The 23,791-nt window shown below is 44.1% G+C and overlaps 1 protein-coding gene across 2 annotated transcripts in view; it reads left to right on the forward strand.

Moving 5' to 3' along the window:
• SLC2A12 (solute carrier family 2 member 12) overlaps window positions 1-23,791 on the forward strand; it is a 278,913-nt gene that overhangs the window by 220,010 nt on the left and 35,112 nt on the right. The gene's annotated exons all lie outside the window — the stretch shown is intronic.

The raw sequence follows: 23,791 nt of genomic DNA on the forward strand, positions 1-23,791 counted from the left end.
TGAGATATCTGTCAGACGTAACTGTTCTGCTGTCAGATATCAGCCTAAATCGCTTCAAATATCTGATGAGAGACAATTTCTTTTGGCAATCTCAAAAAGAAAAGATAGATTTAATGTGGCTGTTTCTGCTGTTCTGGTAGTCGCCTTGGTTGTCTCTGTTACCAAATGTATTGCAGAGACCAGTTTCAGGTTTTACCAGAATGAGAGAACTGCCGGAAAGTTAAGTGTTAAAGTAATTTCTTTCAAGATGGAAAGACAAAAGAATTTCTATAGATAGATCTATGATTTTAGCAATTTTTTCTAAAATCTCCTGGTGTGTATGCATTCAATTTTCAAAAGATTGGTACAGATATGGTCTATACATTATCTTTTGAACAGTAAATCTCATGAGTTAGGGTATTCCCCTGCTATGCCGTATAGTTACTAGTTGCAGCTTGGTAGTAAAAATGTTGTGTCAATTATTGTCATTGCACAGTCCTGCTCCAACCATAAGACTGATCCATTTGTAAATGTATCATTTCACGATAGCTATATGCACATACATTGTATCATACTCGTGGCTCAAGTGGTTTAGGAAACAGAAGGATCCTTTCATGTATTACTGCTTGAAAAGTTTTACAGGTACAATAAGGATTTAGCTGTTACAATAGTGTTTCCTTATGTCCCCCTTGTGAGAAACACCTAGTATCACACAAATAGTTTAATGGTGAGCAGGGATGCTTCTATCCATTTAAGCTTGAAATCATTACAGGTACAGTAGAGATTTTAATTTATTCATTTTGTATCAATCCACTGTCCTGTATGATTTAAAGGCTGTACAATCAGCAGCTGTATTTTTATCATGCACAAACATCTGCATATACCCTGGATAACACTTGGTTATAAAGTAGATGCTAGAGGCTGTGTATAAATCAGTAAGGAGTAGGTTTTATTCTGTGGTTAAATGCATGTTCTGCACCAAACCATACCTTTTATAACTACAGTTAGACTCCTTATCGTGAGATACACATCATCTTACTTTAAAATATTTACACAAGGTTAGAAGGTACGTATCAACACAAATTGAATAATAACACTAGGCTGAAAGGTATACAACAATACATAGTTAGTTAGCCAGGGAGGTTGCGTGCTTGAAGTATACAGCAGTACATATGCAGATTGGTTGCCTGTGAGGTTGCGTGCAAAAAGTGCCTGCAACCCCCGTTGCTCAGGTTGTACAGCGGGAGGTAAGATACAATTACCGGCAATTAGTGTTGTGCTAGGCAAGACTGGTTGCCTGTGAGGTTGCGTACAAAAGTGCCTGCAACCCCCGGTGCTCAGGTTGTACAGCGGAGGTAAGATACAATTACCGACAATTAGTGTTGTGCTAGGCAAGACTGGAGTGGCGGCAATAGCCGCTCTTTACTTACTGACCGCTTCCAGCGGTATTAGGTACAGCCGGCAGGAGAACGGAGGGCTCGCAGGGGGCATCTGTGTAGGGCGGCTGTTCACTGCATTCGTGATAGCCGATACCGGAAGTGACGCGCGTTTCGCTCAGGGAGAGCTTGGTCACACTCGATTCTGTAAACAAAAATTAAAAGTTACGTTTTAACTAAACTAATATTACATAAATCATACAAAGTGTGCCCCAGGCAAGACTAATTCAGTCTTTTCTTGTAACCTATTACAAGACCTCGTTCTTTCTAGTTGAGTTCTCTGAAACTTCTTCTGGGAGCACCACCAACCGGCTATATCGTAGATTACTCTTACAGATGATATGCATGTTGGTTATTTCTATATATGACTAATTTAAGACTGTGTGCGGATTCAAAAAAAACCCCTTTTTTACATATATGAAAGTGTCAGAGCCGACAAATGAAAGATATAGTGGGACTTCAACGATTAATGAAGGGGGTGATCTTGTACCCTTCATTAAGCTCCAAAGGGGTGAGGCTATTCATGGTGAGGATCCAATAGGTCTCGCGCCTTAAAAGCGCTCGATCCCTATCACCTCCTCTTTTGTTGGCAGATACCAACTCCAGGGCCTTGATTTTAGTACCGGCAGGATTACAACCATGAGTGTCCTTGTAGTGCCTCGGCACACTATGATTCAAGACACCATTTTTTATGTTATTGATTATATCTATGTGATGTACCATCGGGTGACAAGAAAGAGGAACCTTTTTGAATATAAGGGCAAACTTTGCATCTGCCATGCATATGAAAGGTATACAATAACCTCAAATCATAAAGAAAAAATAAAGAATGCAAACTAAAGAAATACCAAATAAAAAAGAACAGCGAGAGTGGACAATATAATAATCAAATATGCAGAACCAAAAGTACAATGTATCAGAGAAGCAGATTATCACAGCGCTAATAGGTACAATGGATATAGACACAATAATGTGTTAATGAATCACACTTCATTTACACTATAAATATAGTAAATTGATGGATGTGCAGTATACCTTTCACTATATTGGGCTCTACTCCGGTAGATACATTGTACTTTTGGTTCTGCATATTTGATTATTATATTGTCCACTCTCGCTGTTCTTTTTATTTGGTATTTCTTTAGTTTGCATTCTTTATTTTTTCTTTATGATTTGAGGTTATTGTATACCTTTCACTATAATGGGCTCTACTCCGGTAACCTGCGCATCATTGATCACATGATTTGAGCCCAATTGAGGTCACCTGACCAGGAAGTGGTATGGGAATACTCTCGCGCTTTGTTATGTTGTTTCTATGGCGACGCGTGCCTCTCACGCTCCACGCCGAGGGCAGGTGGTACCAGCGCGCTGACGTGCACTGTATGCGCCCAGCACTCTGATGTCACTGCACCTCCGGCGGCGGGAGAATCCGTGAGTATGATTCGGTGCACTTAACTTGGTGTTTTGTATAAATATTGCTTGCATGTATTGTGTTATTTACCTCCTGATGACGAACAAGTAAAGTTCGAAACGTTGAAGTACTCCTGCCTATTGTGTGCTTATTTCTGACGAGTGCCGCCTCCTGTATGTACTATATATATATATATATATATATATATATATACACATACATACATACATACATACATATATTTATATAAGGTAGTGCATGTGGGGGGCACCAATATTTATCTTACCTCTGGCCAATTGTTCAAGTGCCGTCTTTTACTAGAGCATAGTTATAACATTACTTTTGGAGTTGCTCTCTCCTTAGGGTTTTCTGGTTGCAGGTAGTATGGAAATATGCTTTGTAACACTTGGTGAACTCTGTACCATTCATTGATGTCTGGGCATTATTTGGAATATTGCTGGAAGGTCAGCAAGTGGCGAAGCCTTGTAAGAGGTTTTGCTAATCATTGGTGCCATGGACCGCAATTCAAAATTACAGATATGGATTAAGGCTACCTCCTACCATGCCATTGTTTCAATAGAAGCTTTTCCATGTGTTTAACATGGATTGGATTGAGGCCACAGTGGAGAGAGACTCATGTTTCTACGTCTTTGAAACCTGGGATAGCTACATAAACTTTGACTCTGAATCAATGGTTAACTATTCACAAGCCTGCAAGTACTTTATTTGGTACTTGTTTCCTAGCACGGCCACAATCTTCTTGGTCGTGTGCCTTAACTTTAAGGCACACGATGCCCCCGATGGACCCGATTTTCTTTAAAATCAGGTCCATTTTACCGCCAAATGGAAAATCGGGTCCATCGCGTCGGTCGTGTGCCTTTAATAAGGCACACGACGCGACCGACGCGATGGACCCGATTCTCCATAGGCTTCAATGTTAAAAATATTTTAACATTGAAGCCTATGGAGAAATCGCGTTTATCGGGTCCATCGCGTCGGTCGCGTCGTGTGCCTTAACATGGCACACGACGCGACCGACGCGATGGACCCGATTTCTCCATAGGCTTCAATGTTAAAATATTTTTAACATTGAAATCGCGTCGGTCGTGTCGGTCTTGTGCCATTATAATGGCACAAGATAAGATGGACTTGATTAAGTCCATCTTAACATAGTAATCAATGGGAAATGGGCCAATATGGGCCATTTCTCATTGTATATGGCCCCGTCATGCCCCCCCATTGTAAACGCCACCCCACTATCGACGCCAACCCGAAGCGTGGCGAGCGCAGCGAGCCCGCGAGGGGCGGCGGTGCGCATCCTCCGACCTTTTCATTCCCCTACTATCCACGTCGGCGTGGAGGTGAGAATAGAATAGTGTGGCGAGCGCAGCGAGCCACCGAGCCCGAAGCGTGGCGAGCGCAGCGAGCCCCGCGAGGGGACGCGTATACCTGTGAAGTTATACGCGTGCGCTCGCCACGCTTCGGGCTCGGTGGCTCGCTGCGCTCGCCACACTATTCTGTTCTCATCTCCACGCCGACGTGGATAGTAGGGGAATGAAAAGGTCGGAGGACGCGCACCGCCGCCCCTCGCGGGCTCGCTGCACTCGCCACGCTTCGGGTTGGCGTCTATCGTTGGGTGCGGTGTACGCCGTTAAATTTGGGGGGGTTGGGAATATTTTACATTGAATGCAATGTAAAATCGGGTCCCAGGGACCCGATTTACATAAAAAAAAAAAAAAAAAATCGGGTCCAAAATCGGTCGGTCGCATCGATCGCATCGCATGCGACCAAATCGCATGCGATGCGATCGACCCGATTTTTCCGACACGACCACCCCGATGTAAATCGGTGTGGCCGTGCTAGGAAACAAGTACCCTTTATTTTTCTCTCACCTCCTCCTCCTTTTCTTCTTCCTCTGCTGATTCTGATGCTGGCTTTCTGAGCGTGCTGTTTTGCTCTCCATTGAACAAGTATTGTAGTGGAAAATGAGGGTGAATTAAGTCACATTGGAAGCTGCTCTTCCTGGGATGGATTATTGAACTATTTTAATAATGTAAGAACATTTTCAAATTCGTTAGCATTATAAGTAGTGATGAGCGGGTCCGGATCTCCGAGATCCGGATCCGCACGGACGTCCTGAATCCGAATCCGGATCCAGGACGTCCGCGGACTCCCGCGCAGGCCCGGAGCCGAAATCGAGGCCCGACGTCACATTGGTGACGTCGGATTCTCGCGAGATCCGGATTACATAAAAGCCGGGACCCGCCGCCGCCATCTTCATTCTGTGGGGCGACGCAGAGCAGGCAGCAGTGCTGCCAGAGAGGGGGGTTTTATTTATTGCTCCGTGAGGGGGGTTTGCTGGAGCGTTGTGTGTGTCACTGTGCTGCTTGCTGCTAAAGAGCTGCAAGTACAGAGGGGGTTTAATCATTTTTATTGTGCTGCTGGAGAGTGATTTTTTTTTCTATATTGCTGTAGCCTGCTCATCTGTAATTTGTGTCACTGCTGCTGCTACAGAATACTACAGACAGAGGGGGGTTTATTGTACTGCCGCAGAGGGGGTTTTCTTTCTATATTGCTATAGCCTGCTCATCTCTAATTGTGTCACTGCTGCTGCTAGCCTGCTACAGAATACTACAGACAGAGGGGGGTTTAATAATTTTTATTGTGCTGCCAGAGAGGGTTTTTGTGCTGCCTGGCTACCTGTTATATGGTTGTAAACACCTACCAGGCAGTCACCTCTGTTGTTGCCAGTGCCACTACCTTGTACCTACCTCTCAGAGTATATAAAAAAAAATAAAAAAAAAATTAAAAATATATAAAAATATAAAAAAAAAAAATTAAGTTGTTGTTGTTGCTGACACCACTGGCTGCCGTTAGATATCGCAGACTCAGTAATTAAATTTTTAACTGTGGTTTGCTGACGCCACTTGTTGTGTTACCTACCAGTGTATCCACTTTTGTATCTTGCTGCTGTTGTCACTGGCTAGTGACAACAACCAGCTGATATCTGGGTATCCAGTTTGCTGCCACCGCTGCCGTTACATATATCGCAGTAAATAACTCCGGTTTGCTGACGCCACTTGTTGTGTTACCTACCAGTGTATCCACAAAATAAATATTGTATCTTGCTGCTGTTGTCACTGGCTAGTGACAACCAGCTGATATCTGGGTATCCAGTTTGCTGCCACCGCTGCCGTTACATATATCGCAGTAAATAACTCCGGTTTGCTGACGCCACTTGTTGTGTTACCTACCAGTGTAACTATCCACAAAATAAATATTGTATCTTGCTGCTGTTGTCACTGGCTAGTGACAACCAGCTGATATCTGGGTATCCAGTTTGCTGCCACCGCTGCCGTTACATATATCGCAGTAAATAACTCCGGTTTGCTGACGCCACTTGTTGTGTTACCTACCAGTGTAACTATCCACAAAATAAATATTGTATCTTGCTGCTGTTGTCACTGGCTAGTGACAACCAGCTGATATCTGGGTATCCAGTTTGCTGCCACTGCTGCTGTTACATATATCGCAGTAAATAACTCCGGTTTGCTGACGCCACTTGTTGTGTTACCTACCAGTGTAACTATCCACAAAATAAATATTGTATCTTGCTGCTGTTGTCACTGGCTAGTGACAACAACCAGCTGATATCTGGGTATCCAGTTTGCTGCCACTGCTGCCGTTACATATATCGCAGTAAATAACTCCGGTTTGCTGACGCCACTTGTTGTGTTACCTACCAGTGTAACTATCCACAAAATAAATATTGTATCTTGCTGCTGTTGTCACTGGCTAGTGACAACAACCAGCTGATATCTGGGTATCCAGTTTGCTGCCACCGCTGCCGTTACATATATCGCAGTAAATAACTCCGGTTTGCTGACGCCACCTGTTGTGTTACCTACCAGTGTAACTATCCACAAAATAAATATTGTATCTTGCTGCTGTTGTCACTGGCTAGTGACAACAACCAGCTGATATCTGGGTATCCAGTTTGCTGCCACCGCTGCCGTTACATATATCGCAGTAAATAACTCCGGTTTGCTGACGCCACCTGTTGTGTTACCTACCAGTGTAACTATCCACAAAATAAATATTGTATCTTGCTGCTGTTGTCACTGGCTAGTGACAACAACCAGCTGATATCTGGGTATCCAGTTTGCTGCCACTGCTGCCGTTACATATATCGCAGTAAATAACTCCGGTTTGCTGACGCCACTTGTTGTGTTACCTACCAGTGTATCCACTTTTGTATCTTGCTGCTGTTGTCACTGGCTAGTGACAACAACCAGCTGATATCTGGGTATCCAGTTTGCTGCCACTGCTGCCGTTACATATATCGCAGTAAATAACTCCGGTTTGCTGACGCCACTTGTTGTGTTACCTACCAGTGTATCCACAAAATAAATATTGTATCTTGCTGCTGTTGTCACTGGCTAGTGACAACAACCAGCTGATATCTGGGTATCCAGTTTGCTGCCACCGCTGCCGTTACATATATCGCAGTAAATAACTCCGGTTTGCTGACGCCACCTGTTGTGTTACCTACCAGTGTAACTATCCACAAAATAAATATTGTATCTTGCTGCTGTTGTCACTGGCTAGTGACAACAACCAGCTGATATCTGGGTATCCAGTTTGCTGCCACTGCTGCCGTTACATATATCGCAGTAAATAACTCCGGTTTGCTGACGCCACTTGTTGTGTTACCTACCAGTGTATCCACTTTTGTATCTTGCTGCTGTTGTCACTGGCTAGTGACAACAACCAGCTGATATCTGGGTATCCAGTTTGCTGCCACCGCTGCCGTTACATATATCGCAGTAAATAACTCCGGTTTGCTGACGCCACTTGTTGTGTTACCTACCAGTGTATCCACAAAATAAATATTGTATCTTGCTGCTGTTGTCACTGGCTAGTGACAACCAGCTGATATCTGGGTATCCAGTTTGCTGCCACCGCTGCCGTTACATATATCGCAGTAAATAACTCCGGTTTGCTGACGCCACTTGTTGTGTTACCTACCAGTGTAACTATCCACAAAATAAATATTGTATCTTGCTGCTGTTGTCACTGGCTAGTGACAACCAGCTGATATCTGGGTATCCAGTTTGCTGCCACCGCTGCCGTTACATATATCGCAGTAAATAACTCCGGTTTGCTGACGCCACTTGTTGTGTTACCTACCAGTGTAACTATCCACAAAATAAATATTGTATCTTGCTGCTGTTGTCACTGGCTAGTGACAACAACCAGCTGATATCTGGGTATCCAGTTTGCTGCCACCGCTGCCGTTACATATATCGCAGTAAATAACTCCGGTTTGCTGACGCCACCTGTTGTGTTACCTACCAGTGTAACTATCCACAAAATAAATATTGTATCTTGCTGCTGTTGTCACTGGCTAGTGACAACAACCAGCTGATATCTGGGTATCCAGTTTGCTGCCACTGCTGCCGTTACATATATCGCAGTAAATAACTCCGGTTTGCTGACGCCACTTGTTGTGTTACCTACCAGTGTATCCACTTTTGTATCTTGCTGCTGTTGTCACTGGCTAGTGACAACAACCAGCTGATATCTGGGTATCCAGTTTGCTGCCACTGCTGCCGTTACATATATCGCAGTAAATAACTCCGGTTTGCTGACGCCACTTGTTGTGTTACCTACCAGTGTATCCACAAAATAAATATTGTATCTTGCTGCTGTTGTCACTGGCTAGTGACAACAACCAGCTGATATCTGGGTATCCAGTTTGCTGCCACCGCTGCCGTTACATATATCGCAGTAAATAACTCCGGTTTGCTGACGCCACCTGTTGTGTTACCTACCAGTGTAACTATCCACAAAATAAATATTGTATCTTGCTGCTGTTGTCACTGGCTAGTGACAACAACCAGCTGATATCTGGGTATCCAGTTTGCTGCCACTGCTGCCGTTACATATATCGCAGTAAATAACTCCGGTTTGCTGACGCCACTTGTTGTGTTACCTACCAGTGTATCCACTTTTGTATCTTGCTGCTGTTGTCACTGGCTAGTGACAACAACCAGCTGATATCTGGGTATCCAGTTTGCTGCCACCGCTGCCGTTACATATATCGCAGTAAATAACTCCGGTTTGCTGACGCCACTTACCGATATCTCGGTATCCAGTTTGCTGACACCGCTGCCTACCGTTAGATATCCAAAATATGGAGGATAAAAAAAAAGGAAAAGATGAGGAGCCACTTCGTCGTGCTTCTGAAGCTGATGCCACTAGTCATCATGACATAGGCGATGAAATGCCATCGACGTCGTCTGCCAAGGCCGATGCCCAGTGTCAAAGTAGAGGGCATGTAAAATCCAAAAAGCCAAAGTTGAGTAAAAGGCCCTTAAAAAGAAAAAGCAAATCATTGGAGGAGAAACTTAAAGTTGCCAGTGTGCCATTTACAACGCGGAGTGGCAAGGAACGGCTACGGCCATGGCCTATGTTCATGACTAGTGGCTCAGCTTCACAAGATGATCAAAGTCCTCCTCCTCCTCATCCTCCTCCTCCTCCTTCTCCCACTTTAAAATTTAAGAGATTTAAGGTGTCACCAACAAAAATCCAGCAAACAACTCTGCCTTCCAAAGAAGACATGGTATCACAAATCCCAGTGGAGAGTCCAAGGGTGTTGGTGGTTGCGATGCCTGACCTTCCCATCACTGTACTGGAAGAGGATGCTCCTTTCAGCATTCGCAGCACACCCTCTGCATGTGCTGGAAGGATCACAGACAGTGCAGTTGCAGATGTCGATAATGAAGGTGTCAGTGTTGTACACCAGGAGGAGGATATTGATGAAGCTGGTGCTGAGGGAGAAATTGACGAGGAGGACGATGCTGATGCGGTTTGCTTAAATGAGGCACCGGGCAAGACAGTTGTTGTCCGTGAGATCCCAAAGGGCATCACCATGCCTGGACAGAAGACCAATAAATCCACCTCTTCGGTCTGGAATTATTTTTATCCCAAACCGTCCAACAATTGTTTTGCCATATGTAGCTTATGCAAAGCTCAAATAAGCAGGGGTAAGGACGTTTCCCACCTAGGGACATCCTCCCTTCTACGTCACTTGAAGAGCGTTCATAAGTTGCTGTTTAGTTCAGAAACTGTGGCTAAGAATGTACACAGTCCAGGGACAACTAAATCCCTTTGTCCTGTTGTGTCCACGTGCCCAACTACACCGCAAAGTCCCTCCTCGTCAATTTCTTCCTCAATGAGGATTGGGAGTAGTCCTATAGGCCATGTTACTTGCCTGACTGACTCCTCTCCTATCCGGGATTCTTCTGGAGGATCCTGCATTGCTACGCCTCCTACTGCTGCCGCTGCTGCTGTTGCTGCTGGGAGTCATTCATCATCCCGGAGGGGAAGTCGGAACACTTATTTCACTAAGCAATTGACTGTCCAACAGTCCTTTGCCATGAAGATGAAGTATGACAGCAGTCATCCAATGGCAAAGCGGGTAACTGAGGCCTTAGCAGATCTGATTGTATTAGATGTGCTTCCGGTGTCCATAACTGCTGGAGTAGGATTTAGACGATTGATGGACTTAGTGTGTCCCCGTTACAAAATACCGTCAAGATTCCACTTCGCTAGACAGGCGATACCGAAGCTGTACAGTAAAGTGCATAAAAGTGTTCTCAGTGCCCTGAAAAATGCGGTCATACCCACTGTCCACTTAACAACGGACATGTGGACAAGTGGAAAAGGGCAGACTAGGGATTACATGACCGTGACAGCCCACTGGGTAGATGAATCACCTTGTCCAGCAGCAACAACAGCAGCAGCACCAGTAGTAGGACCTGGGAAATGCCAGCTCCTTCCTAGGCAGGCTACGTTGTGTGTAACCACTTTCCGTAAGAGGCACACCGCCGATAACCTCTTACAGAAACTGAGGGTAATCATTGGGCAATGGCTTACCCCTCTTAGACTCTCCTGGGGATTTGTGGTGTCAGACAATGCCTGCAATATCGTGCGGGCATTAAAGCAGGGCAAATTCCAGCATGTGCCCTGTTTTGCTCACACGATAAATTTGGTGGTCCAGAGTTTTCTAAGAGACAACAGAGCTGTGCAGGGGACTCTTTCGGTGGCCCGAAAAATTTGTGGCCACTTTCGTCATTCGGCGGCTGCATGCCAAAGACTGGAGCGGCAGCAAACACTGTTGAACCTGCCCCTCCATCAGCTGAAGCAAGAGGTCGTAACGCGGTGGAACTCAACCCTCTATATGCTTCAGAGGATGGAGGAGCAGCAAAGGGCCATTCAAGCCTATACATCCACCTATGACATAGGCAAAGGAGGGGGTATGCACCTGACTCAAGCACAGTGGAGAATGATTTCAGTGTTGTGCAAGATTCTCCAACCCTTCGAACTTGCCACACGTGAAGTCAGTTCAGACACTGCCAGCTTGAGTCAGGTCATTCCCCTCATCAGGCTTTTGCAGAAACAGTTGGAGAAAGTGAAGGAGGAGCTGAGACGGAGCGAGTCCTCTAAGCATGTGGGACTTGTGGATGAAGTCCTTCATACGCTTTGCCAGGATTCGAGGGTGGTACAAATTTTGAAATCAGAGGAGTACATTTTGGCCACCGTGCTCGATCCTCGGTTTAAAGCCTACGTGGTGTCACTCTTTCCGGCGGACACAAGCCTGCAGAAGTGCAAAGAACTGCTGGTTAGAAAACTGTCATCTTCTGAAGTGGAAAGTGACTCAGCAGCACCTTCTCCTTCATTTTCTCCAGCAACTGGTTCTGCAAGGAAACAACTGCGATTTCCTAAACCCCCCGCTGGTGGTGATAAAGGACCAAGTTTGGACATTTGGTCTGGGCTGAAGGACCTTCCAACAATTTCTGACATGTCTACTTCCACTGCCTATGATGCTATCACCATTGACAGAATGGTGGAGGATTATATGGGTGACAGCACCCAAGTAGGCATGTCAGAGAGTCCTTACCAGTACTGGCAGAAAAAAAAGGAAATTTGGAAGCCCCTGTACAAACTGGCTCTATATTACCTCAGTTGCCCTTCCTCCAGTGTGTACTCCGAAAGAGTTTTTAGTGCAGCTGGGAACCTTGTCAGCAATAAGCGTAGGAGGTTGCTTCCAAAAAATGTGGAGAAGATGATGTTCATAAAAATGAATTATCAATTCTACGAGAAAGACCAGCGTCCACAAAGTACACAGGAACCTGTGGTGGTGGATTCCAGCGGGGACGAATTAATACTCTGTGAGGGTGAGGAAGAACAAGATACTGATGGTGGTGAGGAATCGCTGGATGAGGATGAGGACGACCTTTTGCCTCTGTAGAGCCAGTTTGTGCAGGGACATATTAAATGGCAGCTTGTGATGTGGGGGCCCAAACGAACCAATCATTTCAGCCACAGTCGTGTGGCAGACCCTGTGGCTGAAATGATTGGTTTGTTAAAGTGTGCGTGTCCTGTTTATACAACATAAGGGTGGGTGGGAGGGCCCAAGGACAATTCCATCTTGCACCTCTTTTTTGTCTTTTGAATAATGTGCTCTTTGGGGCCTAGTTTGGGTGGGAGTGCCGTAGGACAATTCCATCTTGCACCTCTTTTTTGTCTTTTGAATAATGTGCTCTTTGGGGCCTAGTTTGGGTGGGAGTGCCCTTGGACACTTCCATCTTGCACCTCTTTTTTGTCTTTTGAATAATGTGCTCTTTGGGGCCTAGTTTGGGTGGGAGTGCCGTAGGACAATTCCATCTTGCACCTCTTTTTTGTCTTTTGAATAATGTGCTCTTTGGGGCCTAGTTTGGGTGGGAGTGCCGTAGGACAATTCCATCTTGCACCTCTTTTTTGTCTTTTGAATAATGTGCTCTTTGGGGCCTAGTTTGGGTGGGAGTGCCCTTGGACACTTCCATCTTGCACCTCTTTTTTATCTTTTGAATAATGTGCTCTTTGGGGCCTAGTTTGGGTGGGAGTGCCGTAGGACAATTCCATCTTGCACCTCTTTTTTGTCTTTTGAATAATGTGCTCTTTGGGGCCTAGTTTGGGTGGGAGTGCCCTTGGACACTTCCATCTTGCACCTCTTTTTTGTCTTTTGAATAATGTGCTCTTTGGGGCCTAGTTTGGGTGGGAGTGCCCTTGGACACTTCCATCTTGCACCTCTTTTTTGTCTTTTGAATAATGTGCTCTTTGGGGCCTAGTTTGGGTGGGAGTGCCGTAGGACAATTCCATCTTGCACCTCTTTTTTGTCTTTTGAATGATGTGCTCTTTGGGGCCTAGTTTGGGTGGGAGGGCCCTTGGACAATTCCATCTTGCACCTCTTTTTTTCTTTTGAATAATGTGCTCTTTGGGGCCTAGTTTTTCTATCTGCCACTGCAGTGCCACTCCTAGATGGGCCACGTGTTTGTGCCGCCCATTTGTCTTGCTTATCATAGTCATCCAGCTACCTCGGTGCAACATTTTGGCCTAAAAACAATATTGTGAGGTGTGAGGTCTTCAGAATAGACTGTAAATGAGTGGAGAAGAAAGCTGATGGGGTTAATAATAGCATAGGAGCAAAAAAACACCTAAATTATGCAATGTTAACCATTTTTATGCTTTTTTCAAAAAAATCAGAACCCAAAACCCAAAACCCAAAACCCAAAACCTTTAGGGGGTGTTTTGGCAAAACCCATTAGAACCCAAAACCTGAAGGTAATCAGAACCCAAAACCCAAAACCCAAAACGCGAAAAAGTGTCCGGTGCACATCTCTAATTATAAGTGACAATTTCATATTTACTACAACTGAATAGTGTAATTCTCATTTCCTTGGTGGTTCAATAAAAAAAAAAAATGTATTTAAAAAAAAAAAAGGTACTTATGTATTATCTGGGCTCCCATGTTAAATGCACCCCATTTTTTCATACCCCTACTATCCAACTACGCATGGAGTTGATTTTATATAGTGTGGCGAGCGCAGCGAGCCACCGTGCCCGAAGCGTGGCGAGCGCAGCGAACCCCGCGAGGGGACACGGTCTCATAAGAAAAACGGGAGCCCAGATATTACATAAGTACCAAAAAAATAATAATAATTATATATATATATATATATGTAGTCGGAGGTCCGGCACTCCTCACCTGCCCCTGCTCCACTCTGGTACCTTGGCCTGGGTGCCCGCTATGTGCTGGTGTAGCCAGCGCTTGTAACGATAGCTTGTTGAAAAAAGCGTCACTCCAGGTACTTGGTTCAAACAATAAGTTTACTGTAGGTCAACAGTGTTTCGGGCCGGAGCCCGTCTTCAGGACGGGCCTGAAGACGGGCTCCGGCCCGAAACACTGTTGACCTACAGTAAACTTATTGTTTGAACCAAGTACCTGGAGTGACGCTTTTTTCAACAAGCTATATATATATATATATATATATATATATATATATATATATATATATATATGTGTGTTTTAATCACACATTCATTAAAACAAAGGCATTTTTATAGATTTGTTGTATTCCATGAACATTGGATAGAAGCAAACACAATTTGCAGGTTCTTTTGTGTTTCTATGTGTCATGGTGGGGGCCAGCTATGATGGTGAACTGATTACTTCCTTCCAACTCTGAAGAACCAGTAGCCATTTTCTGGGCTGCACTGCCGAGGCTCTACCTCTTATCCACAACCTAGCTCTAGCCTTTATTCTTCTACTCTTTCCTGTTTCTGCCTAAGATCCCACCATCACCTGACACCTCCTCTCTCTCTTTTACCCTGTCTATTCTTAAAAAACATCCTATCTCTGCATGAGACACAACCAGTAATCCTGAGTCCCCACCCCATCCTCTCCACTCCAAACCTGTCTATTCCTGTCATAGAGCATGCTATGCAGGGTGTAGGCAAGAACTATCCTCTATCCGGTCAAGTAAGTGCCAGTGGAGGATTGAATATAGCCACTGAAAAGTTTTCTGCATCATATATCGGTCAATTAGATGTTCTCTACGGTATATCATGGCCACTGCAAACCTCTCTGCATTATTTGGTGGTTGGTGTGATGCTCCTTATATTCTACAGCAGTCACAAATGGTCACTGTAATATTTGGTGGTCACTAAATGTGACCGTCAAACACTGCAGTGACCATCACCGTGGAGTTATCTGCATTATATGGTGGTCTTTGTGATGCTCTTTGTGATGCTCTCTGTGTTGTGGGCATTGTTGCATTCACTGCAGTATCTGATGATCCCTGTGATCTCTGAATTATATGGCAGCCACTTATGTTCTCCACATGATATAGGGGAAAATGTAATAACATTAATTTTATTACAATAATGTAAAAAGGTGTTTTTTCACACCCTTTTCACATATTAGTAGGTTCACTGAAAGTATTGCTTTTGGAGACATTTTCATCAAAAACTACTCCGAACCCTTATACTCATACTTATAATGGAAAATGCGATCTGGCCAAATTTACAAAAGAAAAATGTTAATTAAACACCATAATGATCCCTGTAATAAAAATGCTATTAGCATAATCACAGGGATCACTGCAATATATCTATCCCTGAAAGCTGTGCAGGGATCCAGCAAGTGCGATCAGCTATGTGTGTCCGATGGACAAACAAGCTGAAAATTCTGGAATTTCAATTATACTTAGTGACCAGTGATTGGCGGTCCAGTGAGGGTTGCTGGTTATTGGGACTCTGTGTTCCTGCTCTGATGCCCATAGCAGATAGTGATAAATCTGCTCCATAGTGACCACTCAATCATGCTTGCCTACATTTTATGTACCATCTCCAGGGGAAGTCATGAGAGGAGGTGCTCCTGGCTACTTCACTGGCTAGGGGCCCGGCACTCACGTCATTCGTCCGACTTTGCAAAAATGCTGCAATTTGTGGATTTCTGGGGAATTGGTGTGACTAATAATGCAATTTCAAAAACTTTGGCCCCACCCCTTAGTACAAACTCATTTTGGTAGTGAGTGGGTGGAATGGAGGAGATTTATTTAGCACTCTTCCAGGGGTGTGGGAAACTACTATGACCGAGATTTATATCAATATCTACCAAAAATATTAGGTCGTTTAATACTAGAAGAAAGGGGATGCACAAGCGAGTATAAGAAATAAAAACTGGTATTTTGCACAATAAACTAATATCCTTAATTCCTTATCCAGCAATATAATATTTGTTTTGTTTTGTGCTACTAATTAACTATGCCAGTCATCAATCTATAAATTTAAATTCCAAACACTTTATAGTTTGTGCATTTATAATAACTGATGCAGAGTTTAACACAAGACAGCTGTACTGTACATATGCCGGCATTGTAAGCATGTAAAGAAACATGGATATCTACTTGAATGCATTGTTGTACGTATCTATGCAGCCACACCCTATGCATACACCTAGTTACATATCTGTTATGGCTTATATTGTTTACATTAAGGTTTACATTACCACAGCTATTACACAAGGTATTCACAAAAGCCTTGTTAATGATAAATTCATTAGGGGCAAATTTGTATTAGAAATTAGCAATACGATCACATAAAAGTATGTCTAAATAGTATCTGGCATAAATAATATGATTAGAAAGCAGTCGGAAAGTCGGATCTCTGAATGTAGGGCGACATAAGACGTATAACTCTAGCCACTGCTCTGTTCATAAGTCACACTTTGGGGTAGATGTAATTGAATGTGCTTTTCTGCCAGATAGTGTAGGCTGATTGTGTGTCTACCTGTATAGGCTGTCAGCAAAACATACTGTCGGTTAACACGCAGTAGCCTCTCAAACAAGTCCTGATCCGTGGAAAACACGGGATTTTAAAAGGGGGGTTTCCAAATAAGCGGTTACAGAACCAATAATACAGTAACTGCCCGCCCCCATAGGGAGATAGCATAGCACCTCATAGAAGACACAGCCCCACATAGTCAGCACAGTCCCACCATAGTTAGACAGCAGAGCCCCCCATAGTCAGCACAGCCCCTGCATAGTCAGCACCCCCCCATAGATAAACAGCACAGATCCCCATAATCAGCATAGCCCTTCATAGACAGAACAACCCCCAATCTGAGACCAATCTGAGACCCCCCTCCAGCACAGCCCCCCTCCCCCATAGGCAGACATGTTAGACATTCAGAATCTGTATACGTCTGATATTCAGCCCCCGGTACTTGTGAGTTATCCGGGCTGCCGATTTTTTCATCGCGCCCGAAATCGTGGGCATCGCGTCGGTCGTGGCCGTTATAAGGAGCCGCGACGCGATGCCCGCGATTTCCCATAGACAGTAATGTTAAAAGACACGATGGACCCGATTTCCGACCCGATTTCCCATAGACAGTAATGTTAAAAGACGCGATGGACCCGATTTCCCATAGACAGCAATGTTAAAATAAAATGACAATGTGAAATTGGCCAATATGGGCATTTCACATTGGATATGTTTTAAAAAAAAATGTTTCATGGCCCCCCACCACCGTTAACGCCACCCCGCTATTGACGCCAACCCGAAGCGTGGCGAGCGGTACGCGTCCTCCGACCTTTTCATACCCCTACTATCCACTAGGGCGTGGAGTGAGAATAGAATAGTGTGGCGAGCGCAGCGAGCCACCGAGCCCGAAGCGTGGCGAGCGCAGCGAGCCCCGCGAGGGGACGCGGACACCTGTGAAGCCCGCAAAGGCACGCGGATACCTGTGAAGGTATCCGCGTCCCCTCGCGGGGCTCGCTGCGCTCGCCACGCTTCGGGCTCGGTGGCTCGCTGCGCTCGCCACACTATTCTATTCTCACTCCACGCCCTAGTGGATAGTAGGGGTATGAAAAGGTCGGAGGACGCGTACCGCCGCCCCTCGCGGGCTCGCTGCGCTCGCCACGCTTCGGGTTGGCGTCAATAGCGGGGTGGCGTTAACGGTGGTGGGGGGCCATGAAACATTTTTTTTTAAAACATATCCAATGTGAAATGCCCATATTGGCCAATTTCACATTGTCATTTTATTTTAACATTGCTGTCTATGGGAAATCGGGTCCATCGCATCTTTTAACATTACTGTCTATGGGAAATCGGGTCCATCGTGTCTTTTAACATTACTGTCTATGGGAAATCGCGGGCATCGCGTCGCGGCCCCTTATAACGGCCACGACCGACGCGATGCCCCCGATTTGGGGCTAAATCGCGGGCATCGCGTCGGTCGGGTGTCCTTAAGTTTAGTTAACTTAAGGACAAAATCGGCAGCCCGGATAACTCACAAGTACCCAGCCCCCCCCCCCCCCTCATAGTTAGACATATGCGTCATGTGTATGGGCAGGGGGGGGGGGGGGGTCCGTGCTGGAGGGGGGATCTCAGACTCCCCTCAAGCAAACCCCCCCCCCCCCAAATAGGCAGATGTCACATTCAATATATATGGGGCTACCTACCTCCTACCACCTCATAGGTTAAGTATTTACTTTTATCACCAATTTTTTGTATATATATTTAACTTTTTTATATATGTATCTCCTTTTTTAATATACCTTCTTTTATACCTTTACCACTAACTTTTTTATCGTACAAATTATGTCCATTTATATATACCTGTTTTATCGTACAAATTATGTCCATTTATATATACCTGTTTTTTTACCATTGTCATACCCTTTTATTGTCATCCCATTAAATATTCTATTTTTTATCTAAATTATTTCCTCTACAATAATTGGTCGCCACTATCTTTTTACATCGCTATCTATAAACCCCTAAGTAACATACCATTACTTTTACTAAAAGATAGTCTAACACCTTTGTAACTAAAAGGGAATATTATTGTTAGGTACCATCACTTCAGCACAAGTGGCGCCTCTTATCCAAAACTAACATATATATATATATATATATATATATATATATATATATATATATATATAACGATCCAGGGTGTCCGGCACAGCCTCCTGTGTTCAGTGCTGCATGGGTGCCCGCATATGGAAGTAGGTAAATATGGAAGAAGGATGTGGCACACCATTCACGTAAACATGGACTAATATTTAATGCATAAAGCAAGCAACGTTTTAATGCCTAGTATGGCATTTTCATCAGGCTTAAGACATACACACATAAACATCTTACCTAAATAGAGTCTAGCTGGCGCATTGCCGTGCGCGGGACCACGCACCTGTCCGGCGGCGCTGGTCACGTGACGTCATCATCCAGTGACCCGTCCCGGACGCTGTGACGATGCGTCACGTGGCCGTATCTAGGCAACCAGGGTAACAAAACAAAGACGTACATTTAAAAACAAGAAGTATACATAAAGAGCAGCAGTCCATATATGCACTAGATATTATAGAGGCATAAACATAGTAAATCTAAAACATGAAAGATCTTAAAAGGTAGCTTTTTCAGAACAACCTGATGGGTCTGCTGGTTACGGTAACCATAGAGACACAAGACATATGCAATTCAATGTCACTAGAATGGCCTATAACATAGGCCGTATTGTACATATTAGCCAAGTTAGATAGGCAAATTGGATACATATATAAAAGACAATATATGTATGAAAAATGTAAATAGATCATGCAAAGATGAGGAAATATAAAAAAGTACATATAGAAAAGATATAAAAAAAGGACAAACATGTGAGGACATAAGCATAAACCTACAAAGACATGATTATAGCAAATATTTAAAGGGACAGTACATTAATACCAGTGTGGTCATTAAGGCCTTTAGGGGCTGCTGTTTCCAATCTCAGGATCCATCTAGCCTCACATTTAAGGAGTGAAAGACCCCTATTACCCCCTCTGATGGAGGCAGGAATGTGGTCTATCATACGATATTTTAATTGTGCCATAGAATGACCTGCCTGAGCCCAGTGTCGAGCCACCGGCTGCTCACTAGTGCCTTTAGAGATTGCGGATTTGATTGCTGACCTGTGGGCTGCCATACGTTCCTTAAAGGCCCGCTCCGTTTTACCTATATATGACAGCCCACAGGGACAGACAATCTGATAAACCACATACATGCTGTTACACGTCAGGGTATGATTGATAGTCATGGTCTTACCAGATTGGGGGTGTGGGAATATGGGACCTCCGATCAAAAATCGACAGGTTGTACAGGTACATCTGACGTTACCCCTAGGTGTCTGTTTTTTAGGGGGATTTATGACTACATTAGTTTTAACCAGTACATCCCTTAGATTGGGCGGTCTTTTGTAGCATGATAACAGATCAGTTTTCTGTAGGCCCAAATCTGGGTCTGTCTTGACCATAGGCCAAAGGCGCTTGGAAATAGAGTTAACCACTCTACTGCCACAACTAAATGTAGTCACCCATGGCATGCGGGTTACACCCGCTGGTTCAATTTTTTGGGGGGTCAACAAATCCTCTCTTTTGAGGCTCATGACTTTGGACTTGGCTGACTCTAAAACATATTGTGGGTATCCTCTTTGTTTGAATCACTCCAACATGGTTTCCATCTGAGCCTCTGCTTGAAGTGGGTTTGAATTAATGCGCTTAGTGCGCAATAATTGAGAAAAAGGCAATCCTCTCACTGATGCCCTAGGGTGGCAACTTGCATAATGGAGAGTGTTGTTCCTGTCAGTATCCTTGGTATAAAGGCTAGTTACCAAGGTACCCGATTCTTTACGTATTTCGACATCCAGGAACTTAACACAATCTGAGCTATATGCATAAGTAAATTTTACAGGGCTCTCTGTGGAGTTATGTAACTCAATGTGGTTCACCAAGTCCACCGCCGGACCCCTCCAAAATATAAGCAGGTCATCAATGTAGCGGGTGTAAAACAGAATACGACCCGCCACATGATGATCTGCAAAGAACACGTCCTCCTCTACCTTAAACATGAAAATGTTTGCATATGAGGGGGCTACCGCCGCCCCCATAGCACAGCCTGTGAGCTGAAGAAAAAAGGTTTCATTATAAATGAAAAATTTTTTTGTAAGTATTAATTCAAGGAGCTGCAATATTAATTCCACATTTGGGCCACGATATTCAGGGTGGTCAGTGATGTAGCCCCTAACAGCAGCCAACCCCATATCATGGGGATGACTGTGTAGAGGCTACACACATCTACCGTGAACATACAAATGTTTTCTTCAAGCTGAGGCAATGACTGTAGTTTACACAATAGGGAAGTTGTATCAAGGAGGTATCTGGGATGTGATCTAATACAGGGCTGGAGTACACTATCCACAAAAATAGATGCTGGTTGGAATAATGAGTCCCTGGCGGAAATGATGGGGCGGCCCGGAGGGTCCGCCAGGGACTTGTGTATCTTAGGAGTAGTGTACATAAGAGGGACCAATGGGTATGCTGGTAATAATGCCTCTTTTATTTGTAAAGTTATCACTTGTAAGTCCACAGCCTTCTGTAATACGACTTCCAGTTCCTTTTTGAATAAGGAGGAGGGGTCCTGTTGAAGTTTACGGTAAGTGGATGTGTCATTGAGATGTGCCATCACTTGAATGTGGTATTTATCACCACATTCAAGTGATGGCACATCTCAATGACATATCCACTTACCGTAAACTTCAACAGGCCCCCTTCTCCTTATTCAAAAAGGAACTGGAAGTCGTATTACAGAAGGCTGCGGACTTACAAGTGATAACTTTACAAATAAAAGAGGCATTATTACCAGCATACCCATTGGTCCCTCTTATGTACACTACTCCTAAGATACACAAGTCCCTGGCGGACCCTCCGGGCCACCCCATCATTTCCGCCAGGGACTCATTATTCCAACCAGCATCTATTTTTGTGGATAGTGTACTCCAGCCCTGTATTAGATCACATCCCAGATGCCTCCTTGATACAACTTCCCTATTGTGTAAACTACAGTCATTGCCTCAGCTTGAAGAAAACATTTGTATGTTCACGGTAGATGTGTGTAGCCTCTACACAGTCATCCCCCATGATATGGGGTTGGCTGCTGTTAGGGGCTACATCACTGACCACCCTGAATATTGTGGCCCAAATGTGGAATTAATATTGCAGCTCCTTGAATTAATACTTACAAAAAAAAATTTCATTTATAATGAAACCTTTTTTCTTCAGCTCACAGGCTGTGCTATGGGGGCGGCGGTAGCCCCCTCATATGCAAACATTTTCATGTTTAAGGTAGAGGAGGACGTGTTCTTTGCAGATCATCATGTGGCGGGTCGTATTCTGTTTTACACCCGCTACATTGATGACCTGCTTATATTTTGGAGGGGTCCGGCGGTGGACTTGGTGAACCACATTGAGTTACATAACTCCACAAAGAGCCCTGTAAAATTTACTTATGCATATAGCTCAGATTGTGTTAAGTTCCTGGATGTCGAAATACGTAAAGAATCGGGTACCTTGGTAACTAGCCTTTATACCAAGGATACTGACAGGAACAACACTCTCCATTATGCTAGTTGCCACCCTAGGGCATCAGTGAGAGGATTGCCTTTTTCTCAATTATTGCGCACTAAGCGCATTAATTCAAACCCACTTCAAGCAGAGGCTCAGATTGAAACCATGTTGGAGCGATTCAAACAAAGAGGATACCCACAATATGTTTTAGAGTCAGCCAAGTCCAAAGTCATGAGCCTTAATAGAGAGGATTTGTTGACCCCCAAAAAAATTGAACCAGCGGGTGTAACCCGCATGCCATGGGTGACTACATTTAGTTGTGGCAGTAGAGTGGTTAACTCTATTTCCAAGCGCCTTTAGCCTATGGTCAAGACAGACCCAGATTTGGGCCTACAGAAAACTGATCTGTTATCATGCTACAAAAGACCGCCCAATCTAAGGGATGTACTAGTTAAAATTAATGTAGTCATAAATCCCCCTAAAAAACAGACACCTAGGGGTAACGTCCTGTACAACCTGTCGATTTTTGATCGGAGGTCCCATATTCCCACACCCCCAATCTGGTAAGACCATGACTATCAATCATACCCTGACGTGTAACAGCATGTATGTGGTTTATCAGATTGTCTGTCCCTGTGGGCTGTCATATATAGGTAAAACGGAGCGGGCCTTTAAGGAACGTATGGCAGCCCACAGGTCAGCAATCAAATCCGCAATCTCTAAAGGCACTAGTGAGCAGCCGGTGGCTCAACACTGGGCTCAGGCAGGCCATTCTATGGCACAATTAAAATATCGTATGATAGACCACAATACTGCCTCCATCAGAGGGGGTAATAGGGGTCTTTCACTCCTTAAATGTGAGGCTAGATGGATCCTGAGATTGGAAACAGCAGCCCCTAAAGGCCTTAATGACCACACAGGTATTAATGTACTGTCCCTTTAAATATTTGCTATAATCATGTCTTTGTAGGTTTATGCTTATGTCCTCACATGTTTGTCCTTTTTCTATATCTTTTCTATATGTACTTTTTTATATTTCCTCATCTTTGCATAATCTATTTACATTTTTCATACATATATTGTCTTCTATATATGTATCCAATTTGCCTATCTAACTTGGCTAATATGTACAATACGGCCTATGTTATAGGCCATTCTAGTGACATTGAATTGCATATGTCTTGTGTCTCTATGGTTACCGTAACCAGCAGACCCATAAGGTTGTTCTGAAAAAGCTACCTTTTAAGATCTCTCATGTTTTAGATTTACTATGTTTATGCCTCTATAATATCTAGTGCATATATGGACTGCTGCTCTTTATGTATACTTCTTGTTTTTAAATGTACGTCTTTGTTTTGTTACCCTGGTTGCCTAGATACGGCCACGTGACGCATCGTCACAGCGTCCGGGACGGGTCACTGGATGATGACGTCACGTGACCAGCGCCGCCGGATGGGTTCGTGGTCCTGCGCACGGCAATGCGCCAGCTAGACTCTATTTAGGTAAGATGTTTATGTGTGTATGTCTTAAGCCTGATGAAAATGCCATACTAGGCATTGAAACGTTGCTTGCTTTATGCATTAAATATTAGTCCATGTTTACGTGAATGGTGTGCCGCATCCTTCTTCTATATATATATATATATATATATATATATATATATATATATATATATATATATATATATATAT

This window comes from Crinia signifera, chromosome 3 (assembly GCF_055691185.1).
Source record: "Crinia signifera chromosome 3, ASM5569118v1, whole genome shotgun sequence".
NCBI classification, from domain to species: Eukaryota; Metazoa; Chordata; class Amphibia; order Anura; family Myobatrachidae; genus Crinia; species Crinia signifera.